The following is an 18960-nucleotide window of genomic DNA, read 5'->3' as shown; positions in this document are numbered from 1 at the left end:
GCTAGCCAGCCACTTGTTAAGCGAGACTAATCTGCTATATCTCTCATCATTGCCTCTCGCAGGCAGGGGGTCAGAGACAATTACTCGATGCCTGGACATCTTTCTAGCGAGATCACAAGTCCTGGCTATGTTTCTCTTTGTAATCTCTGACTGTCTCATTCTAGTGTCATTGGAGCCAACGTGTACAACTATATTCGCATAACTAGTGGTGCGATTAGCCTGTCGTACGTGTTTACTAGGCCTGTTGCGAGTTAGCTCCCTAAGATTAGCCTCAATGTCAGGTGCTCGGGCCCCCGGGATGCACTTAATTGTGGCTGGTTTGCTAAGCTTTATGTTTCGGGTGATGGAGTCCCCTATGACTAAGGTGTGGTGCCCGGTAGACTGGGGTGTAGGACTAGCTAAAGAGCTAAATCTATTATGCGTCTCAACCGGTACACCGTAGCTTGTAGGCCGCTTAGGACTGCTACAGGCTGGGCTAGTTAGCTCGCTACAGCTAACGCTAGCAGATGTGTCCGCAACATCTAAAGTTACGAGATTACTCTGCTCTAACTGGCGGACACGGCCCTCTAGCAGAGCCAGCCTCTCCGTGAGTAAGGTGCAAGACGCGCAGGAAGCCATACTCACGGTGTTTTCTGTCACCGAGTGAAGTTCCTGCTGTCTTCCGAGAAGTCCTGGTCACGGTGTGCAGGAGTAGACTCCTTCTGACCGGCGCCCGGCGACGCCTTTCTCCGCGCTAGCTTCGTTAGCTTAGCAGCTAGCTGCTAGCTAGCTGCGGGAGGGGTGGAGAGACAGAGATCGGGTGATTTGCAAGTTAAATAGTACTACTAAATATGTTGAGAAAGTAATAAAGAAAGCTGCAGAACAATTGAAAAGCACACAAATAGAACGATACTTAGCTTTTTCGAAACAGCGAGCAGTCAGCGAGCAGTCAGCGAGCAGTCACGCACGGTGAACCGGAACCGGAACCGTTGCTTATCAAGTAATTATGTGGATGACTAGTCCTAATAATCTGAAGTAACAGTTCTCAATTACAATAGCTAAATATTGTGTGCAAACAATAAAATAGCATTTACTATGAATGGGCATGTTTTGTGTGATCTACTAAGACTGTGATAATTGATCAGCATCAAGGGTTGGAATTGGGGGTTTAATCACCAAAAATGATTCCCGGACGTGGCCACCGCTGCTGCCCACTGCTCCCTTCACCTCTCAGGGGGTGTTCAAGGGTGATGGGTCAAATGCAGAGAATCATTTTGCCACACCTAGTGTGTGTGTGTGACAATCATTGGTACTTTAACTTTAACTTTAAAAGTGGTGCAGATCGCCCCATTTAAATGAGGATTTTGTTTGTACTACCAGCTGTAACTATGGACACACTCATTTTCTGCACATCCATTGCATAGTGCTCCAACCTGTGCCGTTTTATATGTTCTGAAAGATGCAGCACACACTCTAAGATGTTTGTCTACCTTTTCTGGGCAAATAGAAGCTCTCCTCCAATTTGATCTCCAACGGATCCAAGCTCAGTTTGTAGAGCGGCCATGCCAGCAACTTGAGGGTTCCAGGTTTGATCCCCGCTTCCACCATCCCAGTCACTGCCGTTGTGTCCTTGGGCAAGATACTTTACCCACCTGCTCCCAGTGCCACCCACACTGGTTTAAATGTAACTTAGATATTGGGTTCCACAATGTAAAGTGCTTTGAGTCACTAGAGAAAAGCACTATATAAATATAATTCACTTCACACTTAACTTTTTAGCACGCGTCGATGAGCTCTGGGAGACTCCAGCACTAACTGCAATGTTGCACTGTAATGATCCAGATGCAAGGAATTGCAGTGTTGCACAAGTTTGTTTTCATGTGTCGTGTGCACGCTTGGCCAATTACTTTATGTGATGTGACTGGTTTTTATTGCCAATATTTATTGTATGTTATCATGTAATGTATGTATGATGTTGTCTGTTAAAGGCCTACTGAAACCCACTACTACCGACCACGCAGTCTGATAGTTTATACATCAATGATGAAATCTTAACATTGCAACACATGCCAATACGGCCGGGTTAGCTTACTAAAGTGCAATTTTAGATTTCGCGCGGAATATCCTGCTGAAAACGTCTCGGTATGATGACGTCAGCGCGTGACGTCACAGATTGTAGAGGACATTTTGGGACAGCATGGTGGCCAGTTATTAAGTTGTCTGTTTTCATCGCAAAATTCCACTGTATTCTGGACATCTATGTTGGTGAATCTTTTGCAATTTGTTCAATGAACAATGGAGACAGCAAAGAAGAAAGCTGTAGGTGGGAAGAGGTGTACAAACACAGCCGGTGTTTCATTGTTTACATTCCCGGAAGATGACAGTCAAGCTTTACCATTGGCCTGTGGAGAACTGGGACAACAGAGACTCTTACCAGGAGGACTTTGAGTTGGATGCGCAGACGCGGTACCGTGAGTACGCATGCAGCTGCGGCTTCCAAACATTTGATCGCTTGCCCGTACGTGCGTGCCGCTATGTGCATGTCACGTACGTAACTTTGGGGACTTTGGGGAAATATATGTGCTGTATGAACTTTGGGGAGGTGAACAGTACTTTGGGCTGTGGGATTGAGTGTGTTGTGCAGGTGTTTGAGTTGTATTGGCGGGTTATATGGACGGGAGGGGGGAGGTGTTTGTTATGCGGTATTAATTTGTGGCATATTAAATATAAGCCTGGTTGTGTTGTGGCTAATAGAGTATATATATGTCTTGTGTTTATTTACTGTTTTAGTCATTCCCAGCTGAATATCAGGTCCCACCCGCCTCTCACAGCATCTTTCCTATCTGAATCGCTCCCACTGCCCTCTAGTCCTTCACTCTCACTTTCCTCATCCACGAATCTTTCATCCTCGCTCAAATTAATGGGGAAATCGTCGCTTTCTCGGTCCAAATCGCTCTCGCTGCTGGTGGCCATGATTATAAACAATGTGCAGATGTGAGGAGCTCCACAACCTGTGACGTCACGCTACTCGTCTGCTACTTCCGGTACAGGCAAGGCTTTTTTATCAGCGACCAAAAGTTGCGAACTTTATCGTCGATGTTCTCTACTAAATCCTTTCAGCAAAAATATGGCAACATCGCAAAATGATCACGTATGACACATAGAATGGACCTGCTATCCCCGTTTAAATAAGAAAATCGCATTTCAGTAGGCCTTTAATGTATGTCTGTTGTTATGGTGCCTGCCTTAAGGGAATCGGTAAAATGTAGCTAATGTAGCTAATTTAACATACAGTGAAACCTTGATTCACGAACGCCTCTATTTGCCTTCTTTTATGTCTAACTTTGAGATTAAGCCCAATATGCAAATGTGCAGCCAATGCCTCGGTGTACGGTCATCTCATTAATTTTTTAAATGTATTTATTCATTTGATATTCAGCAAGGGCTGCCGTTTTGATGACAACTCTACCTGTAAAATGCCATTTTGAAGATGCGTGCCCCAGACATCACATCCTGTTCATGTTTTGCTCGGAGTACTAGCCTCGCAGTGCCGCCAACGGGACATGGATTTGCTCACATGTATGGCAAAAACAATTATCAAAAATGAATTAATAAATTTAATGGTTGGTGACTTTAGTCACGAGGAGTTAAATATTTTCCCAAGGACGGAGAGAATGTGCAAGACAAAGTAGATAAGCTATTCCTAGTGTAGCTAAATGAGAAAAAAGCTATACAGCGATAGCATTCCCGAGGCTATCATATGAGAGATGGCTTGCCATTCAAATAGCGACTCGATGTCCAAATGCAAGCATGATGGAACCATCACAAAATAACAATTTAGGGCAAGCCATGGCTGTTTGGAAAAGTTTAAAAAGAGGAGCCATCTTTCATAGCGTCGGGTGCAGCAATGCAAGACCGTTCAGACAACGCTGACGCTTCAACTTGGATTTTATTTTTGAGGTCGGATTTCTATCAATCTTTTTAATTATGATAAGACCGGATGTTTTTTGGAAATTGATGCTAAAGGGGACCTTTATTACAGCAAAGAATAATGCAGTAACAGGCAGTGATGGGCAGTAGCAAGCTACAGATAGTTGAGCTACACAGCTTGCAGATAACTGACAATATAACCTGGTCCCTACACACCGGAGCTCTTCTAATAAGAGCTCAGCAGCGCATGCACTTTTTGCGTCGGATGAAAAGAGCACATCTCCCTCCCCCCATTTCACCACAATCTACAGAGACACTATAGAGAGCCTGCTGACCAACAGCATCTCTGTCTGGACTGGAGCCTGCAATGCCTCAGACTGGAAGTCTCTCCAAAGAGTGGTGAGGACGGCGGAAAAGATCATCAGGACTCCTCTTCCTCCTATCCAGGAGATCACAAAAAGCAGCTGCCTGACCAGGGCTCAGAAAATCTGCAAAGACTCCTCCCACCCCCACCAAGGACTGTTTTCACTGCTGGACTCTAGAAAGAGGTTCCGCAGCCTCCAAAGCAGAACCTCCAGGTTCTGTAACAGCTTCTTCACTCAGGCCGTAAGACTCTTGAACGCATCATAATTATCCCCTCAACTCCCCCCAAAATGGATTAACTCGCTGGAATAAAAAAGACAATATAACATACATCCATAAACGTGGATGCATATGAAAAAGTGCAATATATTTATCTGTACAGTAACCTATTTATTTATTTATATATGCACCTTATTGCTTTTTTATCCTGCACTACCATGAGCTAATGCAACAAAATGTTGTTCTTATCTGTACTGTAAAGTTCAAATTTGAATGACAATAAAAAGGAAGTCTAAGTCTTAACTACATTTTCCAGTAGCTTGGCTGTAGACTCGCTACTTTTAGACCCATGTAGTGAGGTAGCTTACATCAAAGCTACAAGCTACAAGCTACAAAGAGAAAACATTGACTGCAAATCCAGGGCCCTAAAAATATGGAGAAAATACATCCATCCATCCATCCTTCCATTTTCTAACGCTTATTCCCTTTGGGGTCGCGGGGGGCGCTGTAGAAAATACAATGACCTGGATAAAGGAGATGGGTTGGTGTTCGTATGATGAGTCACAATTGGTTAAGGTTAGGGCGAAACATTACAGACTGGCCAATCAGAGGCAAGATAAGGTGGTTCATCGAAACTAGCAAGCAAAATCGTAACAGTCACGTACACATGTCATATGACGAATAGGGAGTCGGAGACAGAGGGACGCTTCAAGCTGACCATTATCAATCAATCAATCAATCAATCAATGTTTATTTATATAGCCCTAAATCACAAGTGTCTCAAAGGGCTGCACAAGCCACAACGACATCCTCGATACAGAGCCCACATAAGGGCAAGGAAAAACTCACCCCAGTGGGACGTCGATGTGAATGACTATGAGAAACCCCCCCCCCCTCTAGGGGAGACCAAATGCAATGAATGTCGAGTGGGTCTGACATAATATTGTGAGAGTCCAGTCCATAGTGGATCCAACATAATAGTAAGAGTCCAGTCCATAGTGGGGTCAGCAGGAAACCATCCCGAGCCGAAACGGGTCTGCAGCGCAGAGATGTTCCCAACCGAGCGGTCCACCCCGGGTCCTGACTCTGGACAGCCAGCACTTCATCCATGGCCACCGGACCTGGGTGTCTCCCCCTCCACAAGGGATAGGGGGGAGCAAAGGAGAAAAGAAAAGAAACGGCAGATCAACTGGTCTAAAAAAAAGGGGGCTATTTAAAGTCTATAGTATATAAATGAGTTTTAAGATTGGACTTAAATGCTTCTACTGAGGTAGCATCTCTAACTGTTACTGGGAGGGCATTCCATAGTACTGGAGCCCGAATAGAAAACGCTCTATGGCCCGCAGACTTTTTTTGGGCTCTGGGAATCACTAATAAGCCGGAGTTCTTTGAACGCAGATTTCTTGCCGGGACATATGATACAATACAATCAGCAAGATAGGATGGAGCTAGACCGTGTAGTATTTTATACGTAAGTAGTAAAACCTTAAAGTCGCATCTTAAGTGCACAGGAAGCCAGTGCAGGTGAGCCAGTATAGGCGTAATATGATCAAACTTTCTTGTTCCTGTCAAAAGTCTAGCAGCCGCATTTTGTACCAATTGTAGTCTTTTAATGCTAGACATAGGGAGACCCGAAAATAATACGTTACAGTAATCGAGACGAGACGTAACGAACGCAACGAACATTAAAAAAAACATACTTGAAAATGGCAGTGGACTTCTCTCCCGCAGATTAGATTTTTTCCTTTAGTAATGAAGATGACTTGCAGGAAACCCACAATAATGCATGCCCTCGGCCATATTTGGACAAATGTATGTGTTTAGAGAAAACATTGCCCAAAATCTTAGATTTTAGTTGTTTACTCTGTAAACCAAAATCATAACTGCTCTCTTCATCTAAGACGTCCAACACACATTAAGGTGAGTTGAGTTCATGAAAAGTTTTACTGCACATAACCAATAGCAACTGTTCCCAAACAATACACACGTCTTTTTTTCTTTTTTTTCGAGATATAGACAGATGCTGTTTGCTTACTGTAGGTACAGAAAATTATTAACATTATACGGGGTGGGCCAAAGAAAAGGCAAACTAAAAAAAATACAGTGGGGTGCGGGGACCCCTAGAGGTAGTTGTAGGGTGTCCCCAGCTAAATGACAGATAGTTAATTGTAATGGACTCTTATTGGGTCCATTTGCACACTCTCAGTTACATTAACATTGATATTATACATGTGGGCTGACAGATATAAATGTAGCTTTGATGTAGCAAGCTGATTTTGCTGTGTAGTTTGTAATGTAGCTTGCTACAGAAAATAGCTTCCCCTGTAGCTTAGCTACATTTAATGGAAAGTAACGTGTATCTTATCTTACTACATTTTCCTTCTAAGCCAGTTTGCACGTAGCTTGTAACGGTGCCACCTACAGACGCAAAAACAAGCGCTAAATGATGACATTTGCATCTTTCAGTAGTGCGGCTGCCGAATGGATTGTGCTATTTTGTTATTTTAACAGACGGAATCCTTGCTTAGTACATCTCATTTGGAGGCACTCTCAAGTTTGCACGTGTTTTAGCAGATGCAAACCTTCACTACTTCAGGCCCATACTGTATTGTTATATTAACAGTAGATACACAAAGTCTATTTCCATCTATACATCGCTTCCCTTGAGCAACACTGTGAGCAGAAGCATATAGCAATGCTTCCTCCATCCAGCTTTTTTGTCACTTGAGAGCTCTGATGCTGATTGCGTTGATGTTTGAGTACAGACTGCAGAGCAGGGCAGCAACACGCTGAAGACAAACAGCCACTGAGCTCCATGTACACAACTCACGCACACAAGTACACAATCAGCCCTCAAGGTAACAATAAACCCTTCTGATAGATTCTGTTTTGGAAGACAAATGTTTTTTTTATCCATCCAAATCAGCAACTGCACAAAGACATTACTGCTTTTTGACTCATTTCAGATGATTTAGTGGAAGAAATGTAACACATTAAAATGTTCTAGAGGCAAAACGCTTTATGAAAACCCTGAAATGGCTCAACCAAAAATGAAAAGTTTAATATCTATCCATCTTACGTCACACAGTCCAACCTCCTGACTTTAGTACAAAATAAGCAGTACATTTTTCTCCTTTCTCTACCAGTTTAATGAGTCTTACTCTGTAAAAAAAAAAAGAGAAAAAAAAAAGGAATATAAAACATTCAACCAAGGCCGTAACTCAGTATCTTAAAAATGTCGCTGCATTTTTGCACATAAAACGTTTATGGTTAACATATTTCTCCAAAAGAAATACAGAGGCTGAATTTTATGACACGGACTGATAGCACAGCTAGAAAGAAAGCAAAAGTTGAAATGTTTTATAAGAAAAAAAAGAAAAGGACTAACACAATGGAATAATAAAAAAGGTAAAAAACATGTTTTATATTACCAAAAACAAACTTAACAAAAGTGACTCACAGCATATTGAGGGCATGCAGTCCAAACTGAAATTGCATTGAGAAAGTATAAACCATATTATCATCAGTAAAAGGCTGATTTTTTGTGTCTTTTCAGTAATTGTTTCATGTATTTTGACCATAGTTTGTGTTGTGTTACATCATTACACATGATTTTTACCAAGAGGGTATTTGTCATGTTAAATTAAACAAAATGCAAATAAAAAAGCAATATCCTACTTTTTTTACAGGTGTACATTACACTGGCAGTTATTCAACAATAAACCAACGTCAAACAGGACATATAAATCCTTAATTTTTTCAAATGCATAAAATCATCTGGATTGGCAGACCAGGGTGGTGGTTCCTCTCTTTAAGAAGGGGAACCGGAGGGTATGTTCCAACTATCGAGGGATCACACTCCTCTGCCTTCCCGGTAAGGTCTATTCAGGTGTACTGGAGAGGAGGCTACGCCGGATAGCTGAACCTCGGATTCAGGAGGAACAGTGTGGTTTTCGTCCTGGTCGTGGAACTGTGGACCAGCTCTGTACTCTCGGCAGGGTCCTTGAGGGTGCATGGGAGTTTGCCCAACCAGTCTACATGTGCTTTGTGGACTTGGAGAAGGCATTCAACCGTGTACCCCGGGAAGTCCTGTGGGGAGTGCTCAGAGAGAATGGGGTAGCGGACTGTCTGATTGTGGCGGTCCGCTCCCTGTATGACCAGTGTCAGAGATTGGTCCGCATTGCCGGGAGTAAGTCGGACCCGTTTCCAGTGAGGGTTGGACTCCGCCAAGGCTGCTCTTTGTCACCGATTCTGTTCATAACTTTTATGGACAGACTTTCTAGGCGCAGTCAGGGCGTTGGGGGTAACTGGTTTGGTGGCTGCAGGATTAGGTCTCTGCTTTTTGCAGATGATGTGGTCCTGATGGCTTCATCTGGCCAGGATCTTCAGCTCTCACTGGATCGGTTCGCAGCCGAGTGTGAAGCGACTAGGATGGGAATCAGCACCTCCAAGTCCGAGTCCATGGTTCTCGCCCGGAAAAGGGTGGAGTGCCATCTCCGGGTTGGGGAGGAGATCTTGCCCCAAGTGGAGGAGTTCAAGTACCTCGGAATCTTGTTCACGATTGAGGGGAGAGTGGATCGTGAGATCGACAGGCGGATCGGTGCGGCGCCTTCAGTAATGCGGACGCTGTATCGATCCGTTGTGGTGAAGAAGGAGCTGAGCCGGAAGTCAAAGCTCTCAATTTACCGATCGATCTGCGTTCCCATCCTCACCTATGATCATGAGCTTTCGGTTATGACCGAAAGGACAAGATCACGGGTACAAGCGGCCGAAATGAGCTTCCTCCGCCGGGTGGCGGGGCTCTCCCTTAGAGATAGGGTGAAAAGCTCTGTCATCCGGGAGGAGCTCAAAGTAAAGCCACTGCTGCTCCACATCGAGAGGAGCCAGATGAGGTGGTTCGGGCATCTGGTCAGGATTCTACCCGACCGGTAAAAGGCCACGGGGAAGACCCAGGACACGTTGGGAAGACTATCTCTCCCGTCTGGCCTGGGAACGCCTCGATATCCCCCTGGAGGAGCTGGACGAAGTTGCTGGGGAGAGTGAAGTGTAGGCTTCCCTGCTTAGGCTGCTGCCCTCGCGACCCGACCTCGGATAAGCGTAAGAAGATGGATGGATGGATGGAAGGATGGATGGATGGAAAACATTTTGAATGTATATTGTTTTTATGTCTTTATTTTTTTGCTTATATCTCTCACTCAACCCGATAATGAAAAGTATTTTTTTTTCTCTTTGGAATGCCGCTTATGGCACAGGGGTGTGACTAGGAAAGCTCTGCATGCTTCCTCCCACTCTTTTTGGACAGTTGCTCACTTGAGCAAAAATGTGTGCTTGTGAAGTTTGAACCTAAAATTCATTGAATTAAAAACTGAATTGAACTTCAGCCCTGAACAAACATATTTTACCCCTTTAAAGGCATTTTGATAAAACTATGTCACAGTATATATTTGCAGAATATTAGTCATATGTAAAACCTGTGATATTATCTGATCATAAGGTATTCAAAGGGGGCCAAAAAAAACATTACATGTTTGATTATTTTAGGACTGATTTTCATTGAGATATATATATATATATATATATATATATATATATATATATATATATATATATATATATATATATATATATATATATATGTATATATATATATATATATATATATATATATATATATATATATATATATATATATATATATATATATATATATATATATATATATATATATATATAAATGTTTGTATGCCCTTCAAACATGACTTTTCTTTTTGGTCTTGAAAATTCTTCAAATCATTTCCACAGGTTGGGACATGCAGAATTGCAGACTCAATCATATTTTGTTCATACAGTCACCGTAGTGTTTTAATAAGTGGTGCAGAAAGCTTCTAGAAAAGGGGGAACATGTCTAGTTAAAGAAAAATCCTCAAGCGAAAGTTCTGTGTGTGGGCGCGAGGATGTGATCATGATTACCTACAGCTGAAGTTTATTTCTTGGTACGAATCCAGCTTCTGCCATCTTAGTCACTGCCGCTGTGTCCTTGGGCAAGACACTTCGTGTTCACTTTGCTCCCAGCGCCACCCACACTGGTTTATGTCTCAATCTCAATGGGACTTTCCTTGACAAATAAAGGTTAAACCAAATCTAAGAACACATTTGGAGATGTACATGTAGATGTACATGTACATGTGTTGATGTCCAGGAACAACCTTGTCTGCAGCGCCATGACGAGTTTATGTAAACCCTCTCACCACAACTGTAGTCCCACAAAACACACTCTCACAGTACACACACACTCCATAACCAGAGTTTTTGTTTTTCTTCTGAAAGCTACTTTAATAAAATGAAAAGGCCGAGAGCTACTCATTTTTGTGACTTGTTTTTTTCATCGATTATTCCACCCCAGACAAAAGAAATACGCTTGTTTTGCCAGAGCATTAACAAAATGTTGGTATACACAACCCACATTTTGTATTACTAATGCATTTCTTTCTAGTGCAGGGTTATTTGTGAATCACTATTCGAGCTACTTTAACAAAAATAAATGATTTTGTGTTATATTTTAATGACTGACAACTAGGGGTGTAACGATTGATCGATACATCGATAGATCAATTTATATTCCTAAATCTTAATTAATATATCGATCTGTGCTCACCAGGTTTTCCTTTCTAAAGATAGCTATGGCTCCAAAATCGTTTTACAAGGGAATCGATAGATTTGAACTTATATGAAGTTTAGCACTTTTGATAATCATCATCATCATGGGGTATCAGGCCTGTTTGCAGGCATCGATGATCAGGGCTCTCCAGTCTTTTCTGTCGTCCGCTCTATGTATGAGTTCTATATTATTGATATGTCCGATAACATGTCTTAGGCCATGGGTGTCAAACTCTGGCCCACGGGCCAAATTTGGCCCGCCGTGTAATTTCACTTGGCCCTTGAGGCGATATCAAATTAACACTAGAGCTGGCCCGCCGATTATATTCAGCAGCAGTGCCGCGGTAACACTGCATTCACCGCAAATTCTCATACTTGCCAACCCTCCTTCAGCACGCACACACACGTGAATGCAACGCATACTTGGCCAACAGCGATACAGGTTACACTGACGGTGCTCGTATAAATAACTTTAACACTGTTAGAAATATGTGCCACACTGTGAATCCACACCAAACAAGAATGACAAACACATTTCGGGAGAATATCAGCACCGGATTCTGGGTATTTGTTTTGTTGTGTTTATGTTGTGTTACGGTGGCGGATGTTCTCCCGAAATGTGTTTGTCATTCTTGTTTGGTGTGGATTCACAGTGTGGTGCATATTTCTAACAGTGTTAATGTTATTTATACGGGCACCATCAGTGTAACCTGTATCGCTGTTGGCCAAGTATGCATTGCATTTACATGTGTGTGCGTGCTAAAGTCGCACATATTTTGTGATCGGGCCGGCACGTTGTTGGAATGGATGAAAAGCAGACGTGACGACAGCTCGTGGAGGACGATAAACGCAGAGCCTTTAAAGCACGCCCCCAAGACTGTGGTCCGGGTGGACTACGAGGTATTATGACTGATGAACAACTTCATTCGATAATGAAAGATGCCTCAGCTCAAAGCCTGAGCCCCGACATTAATGAACTAGCATCCAAGAAAAGATGGCAGGTATCTGGCTTGGGCACATCAGATTAGATCAGTGTGTTGCAAACTGAGCAGTTTAAAGTCCTGAATGGTTGCTTTATTCATTGTTATTTTATTTTCTAATTTATTAGCCTGTGGAAAAAGTTAATGTTGATATTTACCTCAGAAGGCTGCAAATAGAAAAGAGGCATTACATTTTTATTTAAATTGTATTTGATATGCCATTGATATTTTTTAATTATTATTATTATTATTTGAAACTCTATAAAGTTATATAAGCATTGCTTGTTCAATATTCAATGCAATATTCAATGCAAAACTTGTTTGGGTCCCTATTAAAAGGTTAATTTGTTCAACCTTGGCCAGTTTTAAATTTTGGCCCATTCTGTATTTGAGTTTGACACCCCTGTCTTAGGCTATTGGTATATGTTTTTTGTTGTCGACCTGGAGCTTTCTTTCCAACTAGTTTTCCTGTTAACATCAGTTTTTCTAAGCCGTCTTTTCTAATGATATGTCAGAGGAATTTCAGCTGTCTATTTCGAATCGTTGCAATTAGAGATCTTCTTGTTTTAGCCTTTGCCAATACCTCTTCATTACTTTTCTTTTCAGTCCATGATATGCAAAGTATTTTTCTGAAAAACCACATTTCAGTTGCCTCTAATTTTTTCAGTTGTTGATTGTTTAAAGTCCAGCATTCACAGCCGTAAAGTAGGACAGACGATACATATGTTTTGAGGACTCTGAGTTTGGTGTGAATAAGAGTTGTCCGATAATATGGGACTGCCGATATTATCGGCCGATAAATGCTTTAAAATGTAATATCGGAAATTATCGGTATCGGTTTCAAAAAGTAAAATTTATGACATTTAAAACGCCGCTGTACGGAGTGGTACACGGACGTAGGGAGAAGGACAGAGCGCCAATAAACCTTAAAGGCACGGCCTTTGCGTGCCGGCCCAATCACATGATATCTACGGCTTTTCACACACACAAGTGAATGCAAAGCATACTTGATCAATATCCATACAGGTCACACTGAGGGTGGCCGTACAAACAACTTTAACACTGTTACAAATATGCGCCACACTGTCAACCCACACCAAACAAGAATGACAAACACATTTCGGGAGAACATCCGCACCGTAACACAACATAAACACAACAGAACAAATACCCAGAAGCCCTTGCAGCACTAACTCTTCCGGGACGCTACATTATACACCCCCCGCTACCCTCCCCCCATCTCAACCCCGACCCCCGCCCCAACCCCGCCCACCTCAACCTCCTCATGCTCTCTCAGGGAGAGCATGTCCCAATTTCCAAGCTGCTGTTTTGAGGCATGTTAAAAAAAATAATGCACTTTGTGACTTCAATAATAAATATGGCAGTGCCATGTTGGCATTTTTTTCCATAACTTGAGTTGATTTATTTTGGAAAGCCTTGTTACATTGTTTAATGCATCCAGCGGGGCATCACAACAAAATTAGGCATCATAATGTGTTAATTCCACGACTGTATATACCGGTACACTGCAAAAACTGAAATCTAAGTAAGATTAAATATCTCAAATAAGGGTGATATTTGCTTATTTTCTGTCTAATAAGATAATTATTCTCACTAAGCAGATTTTATGTTGGAGTGTTTTACTTGTTTTAAGGGTTTTGGTCCTAAATGATCTCAGTAGGATATTACAGCTTGTTGCTGAGATTTTATGACCTATGTTGAGTAAAACATGCTTGAAACTAGAATATCAACTGTTGCAAAGCTGTGTCATCAACACTCACAAGTATAAAACTACTTTTTTAAAGTAATAATTTCTTATTTCAAGCATGAAAAAAAAAAATCATGACTTTGACACAATTGTGTCTCATAATTAAAACAGATGACAGCCAAATGGACTTTGCTGTTTTATTTTCAATGAAACAATAGAACATACGTACTCATATAATAATACAGTTGGCACAGTACAGTAAACAGACAGTTAATATTTAAACATTTAACATGTGATATTTCTAACAATTTTGAACAGAAATAGTTCATGCACATTCAGGTAAATTCCTCAAAATTACAATTAAAAAAAATTTGGCCGGGAGCAGGGCTGTATATATGCGCACTAATTGACTGAAAGAGCACGCACTTGGCGCCATGATGTCATGTTGTCGATGGAAAAACGCATTTTTTAAACCATACGATTTGCCTGAGCGGCTGGGAGACCCCGAGAGTAACAAGCGCTTGCCTTGTTGCCTTTCCATTAAGAACAATAAATTAGTTTTTAGTATAAGTTTGCTGGTTTAAAGAAATGTAATGCCGAGCGCATATCATTATGTCAAGATAATGGCACTAGCATTTACTTAATTTAAGAATATTTTTCAACATATTGAGCAAAAAGGTCTCTCTTTTTTTTTTTCTACCAAGAAAAGTGCACTTGTTATTAGTGAGAATATACTTATTTTAAGGTATTTTTGGGTTCATTGAGGTTAGCTAATTTTACTTGTTTTGGAAAGTCTTGACAAGTCGAATTTTCTTGTTCTATTGGCAGATCATTTTGTTAAGTTCAAGTAAAATATCCCCAATTTTTGTGTTATTTTTTCTTGTCTTTGAACACTGACTTTTTGCAGTGTATCGGTTGATATCGGAATCGGTAATTAAGAGTTGGACATATCGGATATCGGCAAAAAAGCCATTATCGGACATAGTGTCAATTGAGATGTTTCTATTTTTAAATATACTTTTGATAATGAACACGTTAAATGTTGAGTTTTGTTTTTTCCGTCTGTGGAGTCATTACAACAAAAATGGTGGATATCTACGGCGGTCGAGAAAGGACATAACAAACGCAAACGCCACAAGACGTAAGTGTAATATCGGTAACATTTGTGTCTGTGTGTCTTTAAGAGAAGGTGTTGTTGTGTGTGACGTGTGCTGCAGGCTGAACGGAGTTCCATGAGATTTTGGGTGTCCAAGCGTGAGTTGTGGCGAACAGCAGCTCTTGTATACTTGTGTGTTTTGATTCCCTGAGTTTGTCAGCGCTTGTTAAGAAAGCGTCTGAGAGTGTAGCTCCGACCTTCTCTCTTTCTCCATTGCCTGGCATTTCAATATCATAACTTTCAGCTACAGCACGATTGCAAAAGCTAAAACAAAAACAAACGACGCAAAACAATGATAAAGCCGCAACACAACTGTAAACCACAGAAGAAGAAGTGACAGCGGAGCAAGTTAAGGTGACACTAGAAGAAGTCATTTCAACAGACACAAATAAATAGAAGAGATGTATCAAATTAAATCCTCGTGAAAACAAATCGTTACATCCCTACTAGCAACATTGAGATTGTACTTGTACTGTAGGGGCGGTATAGCTCGGTTGGTAGAGCGGCCGTGCCAGCAACTTGGAGGTCGCATGTTCGATCCCCGCTTCCGCCATCCTAGTCACTGCCGTTGTGTCCTTGGGCAAGACACTTTACCCACCTGCTCCCAGTGCCACCCACACTGGTTTAAATGTAACTTAGATATTGGGTTTCACTATGTAAAGTGCTTTGAGTCACTTGAGAAAAAGCGCTACATAAATGTAATTCACTTCACTTCACTACTTTCTTTCTGATGCAGATGTCATGCTACATTGTGGTAATTTATCATTAAAAATGCCTGAACTAATAAATTATAAAAGAAGATTGTGCACATATTTTTTTGCCTCTTTGGTGAGCTACTTAAAATCAGCCAGCGAGCCACCAGACCTCACACTGTTTCTGTAGATGTCCAAGAGCAGGACCATTCAGTCTCCCACTTCACTTTGTCTTGAGTGTATTTGTGACTTGAAAATGTGAAGAAATCCCCAAAGACGTGAAAGACAAAACAGAAAGCTATCATTATACACCAACTGGGTTGCAGCTTAGCTTTGCACAGTCTATGATTTTTGTGTCTCTCAACATAATGTAACTTGTGGCCCAATGTCAGTCTTTAATATTACTTGGGTTTTATTTTGTAAGATTGCTAATAATATTGAACACAAAATTAAATTGACCTCCAAATGTCACTCGTTATCAAAAATATGAACAGTGCACATGCAGATTTATTTCAAAGTGATCTCTGCCTTTTTGATTATGTGGCCCTAAACACACGCATAGAGGGCCTGATCTACTAAAGGTTAGCATGTATTAAAACTAGGGCTGTCAAATGATAAAAATATTTAATCACGATTAATCGCAGATAGATATATTTATATAGCATCTGGCTGATTGACACCAGGTGTGGCCAGGTGACAATCAGCCGCAGCCGCTATTCAAACCTGCCTTGCCATCCAGTCTGTGCTGGAGTATTGTCATTGTAATACTTGTTGCTGTCGTTGTATGCCGTGGACTGCTTTCTGTTTCCAGTTCTCCCTGGTTCCTCGTCTTTTGTAAGCTATTCCCTGGTTCCTGATTATTGTTCCTGCTTCCTGTCTCCTGTTTTCTTGGTTCCTGGTTTGTGTTTATTGGACATTAAATCATCTTTTCCTGCACCAATCCTGCCTTCTCTGCATCTTGAGGTTCGTCACCAACAACTTGTGACAGAATACTCCAGCCTAACACGAACCTCGCAGAGATTTCCATGGCAGAGAGGCTTAATAATGCTTTAACGTTGATGGCCGAATCGAGGAAATGCTTTGCCTCTTTTTGTAATCCCTCCCACCCATCCCTGTCCTGTGTTGGCTTCTCGGGGGACGTCTGGGATCCGTCCCTTGAGGGGGGGGGGCTATGAATAGCTTTGCAGCTGGGGAGGCACAGCTACTTCTCTACCCAATGGGTCTGCAAAAGACGGCGCCATCCACTCCAGTGGGTCTGCAACAGACGGCGCCATCCACTCCGGTGGGCCAGCAGAGGGCGCCACCATCGTCTCCTGTAGGTCCTCCCACGCCGGCGGACAAGCCGCCTCGCCAATTGCGGCGGCGTTCAACTCGCCGTCGCCACCTGACTCTTCCCCGCTGGTTGCGGGGACACTTGGCATGGCGGCCCACCGCCTTGTCCTTCCTCCACCCTCCCGTGACTTTGGACTGTTTTTTTTGTGGGGGGGGGGGGGGTTCTAGAACGTCTGGTATCTGTTATGGGAAGGGGGGCTACTGTCAGGCTTGTCCCTGACACTTTGGTTATGTTTTAGTTTTTCCTCTGTGTTTGTCTTTATATCCTGTCAGCACTTTTATTTTGGTTGTTTCCTGCTTGTCTCCCTGAGCGCTGTGTTCCCTCAGCTGCGGCTGATTGGCACCTGGCCACACCTGGTGTCAATCAGCCAGATGCTATTTAAACCTGCCTTGCCATCCAGTCTGTGCTGGAGTATTGTCATTGTAATACTTGTTGCTGTCGTTGTATGCCGTGGACGGCTTTCTGTCTTCAGTTCTCCCTGGTTCCTCGTCTTTTGTAAGCTGTTCCCTGGTTCCTGATTATTGTTCCTGCTTGCTGTCTCCTGTTTTCCTGCTTCCTGGTTTGTGTTTTTTCCTTTATTTTATGGACATTAAATCATGTTTTCCTGCACCAATCCTGCCTTCTCTGCATCTTGGGGTTCGTCACCAACAACCTGTGACATTAATAACACAAAATGCGGGTTGTTAAGATCATGATTTGATTGTCAAAGATGTTTGGTCAAATCCATCCATCCATCTACTACCACTTGTCCCTTTTGTGATCGTGGGGGCATGGGGGCTGTAATTTGTATTATTTTTACCTGAAAAAATTGCTTCTGATGTTCTTTACATTACATGTTGTACAAGTTAATGGTCTTCATATTGCTGCATGACAATGTTTTAACCTTCTTTAATTGATAAAATGTCATATTCAGCCTGCTAATCATTCTGTAATTGAAGACTTGACCAGAACATGTTATAAAATAATTTACACAATATTTCAGCCAGCCAGACACCACAGCCCCCCCTATTCCTCAATTTATGTACTAGCATTTATTTAGGTGAAATTATCACAGATTAACATAACAAAACATCTCTGACGAAGCATGATCATAATGTACGACATTGTTATGTAGTTAATCCTGATGTATAGTCTCCTTTTGACTTCCTGCCGACTGTCTTAGTAACAATCTAAATTGTTAAATTAGTGCATTTTATAAATTAGTTGACATTTATAGTTTACGCGTTATTATCGCGTTAATGTTGACAACCCTAATTAAAACACGTGCAAACTTGATTGACTAAACATGTGCACAGAGGATTGTGCCATTTTAGCGAGCTATTTACCATATGGCTCGAAAAAACTCAACCCAATGGAGACAACGAGAAACCTTGGAAGGGACTAGGGTTGCAAAGGGGTAGAAAGTTTTCGGTAAATTTCCGGAAACTTTCCGGAAATTTACCACGGGAAGTTAAGCTCGGGAAGTTTGTAAATATTGACAATATTTAAATTATTCAAAGTTGGACACCGTCCATGGAAATTAATGGGAAGATATGGGAATTAATGGGGAATTACAATAATGATATATTATTGGGCACTTGTCTATATGCTCCTGCATCATTGTGGCATTTTTGACGTAGCTCTTTGCACAGTATTTGCAAATGTACACAGCCTTTCCACCTACATTGGTTGGGGTGAAATGTCTCCACACATTAGATGGTGTACGTGCATTATTCTGTTTGTATTTATTTATTGTTGTAAAACACTAATGCAATGCCAGACACAGATACAAATAGTCAGCTAAACAATTGGAGTAGTCTTAAAAATATATTTTACTGATGGACAAATTAAGAGAAATAGGCTAGATGAATAAATGAACACTCAATCAGCATGCTAAAACTATAACCTACATTCTTGTATGACAACATAATGGCTAGTAGAACAGAAGGAAGAGGAAACTACAT

This window comes from Nerophis lumbriciformis, linkage group LG04, assembly GCF_033978685.3.
Source record: "Nerophis lumbriciformis linkage group LG04, RoL_Nlum_v2.1, whole genome shotgun sequence".
Classification (NCBI taxonomy): Eukaryota; Metazoa; Chordata; class Actinopteri; order Syngnathiformes; family Syngnathidae; genus Nerophis; species Nerophis lumbriciformis.
Note: the sequence above shows the minus strand (reverse complement) of the source record.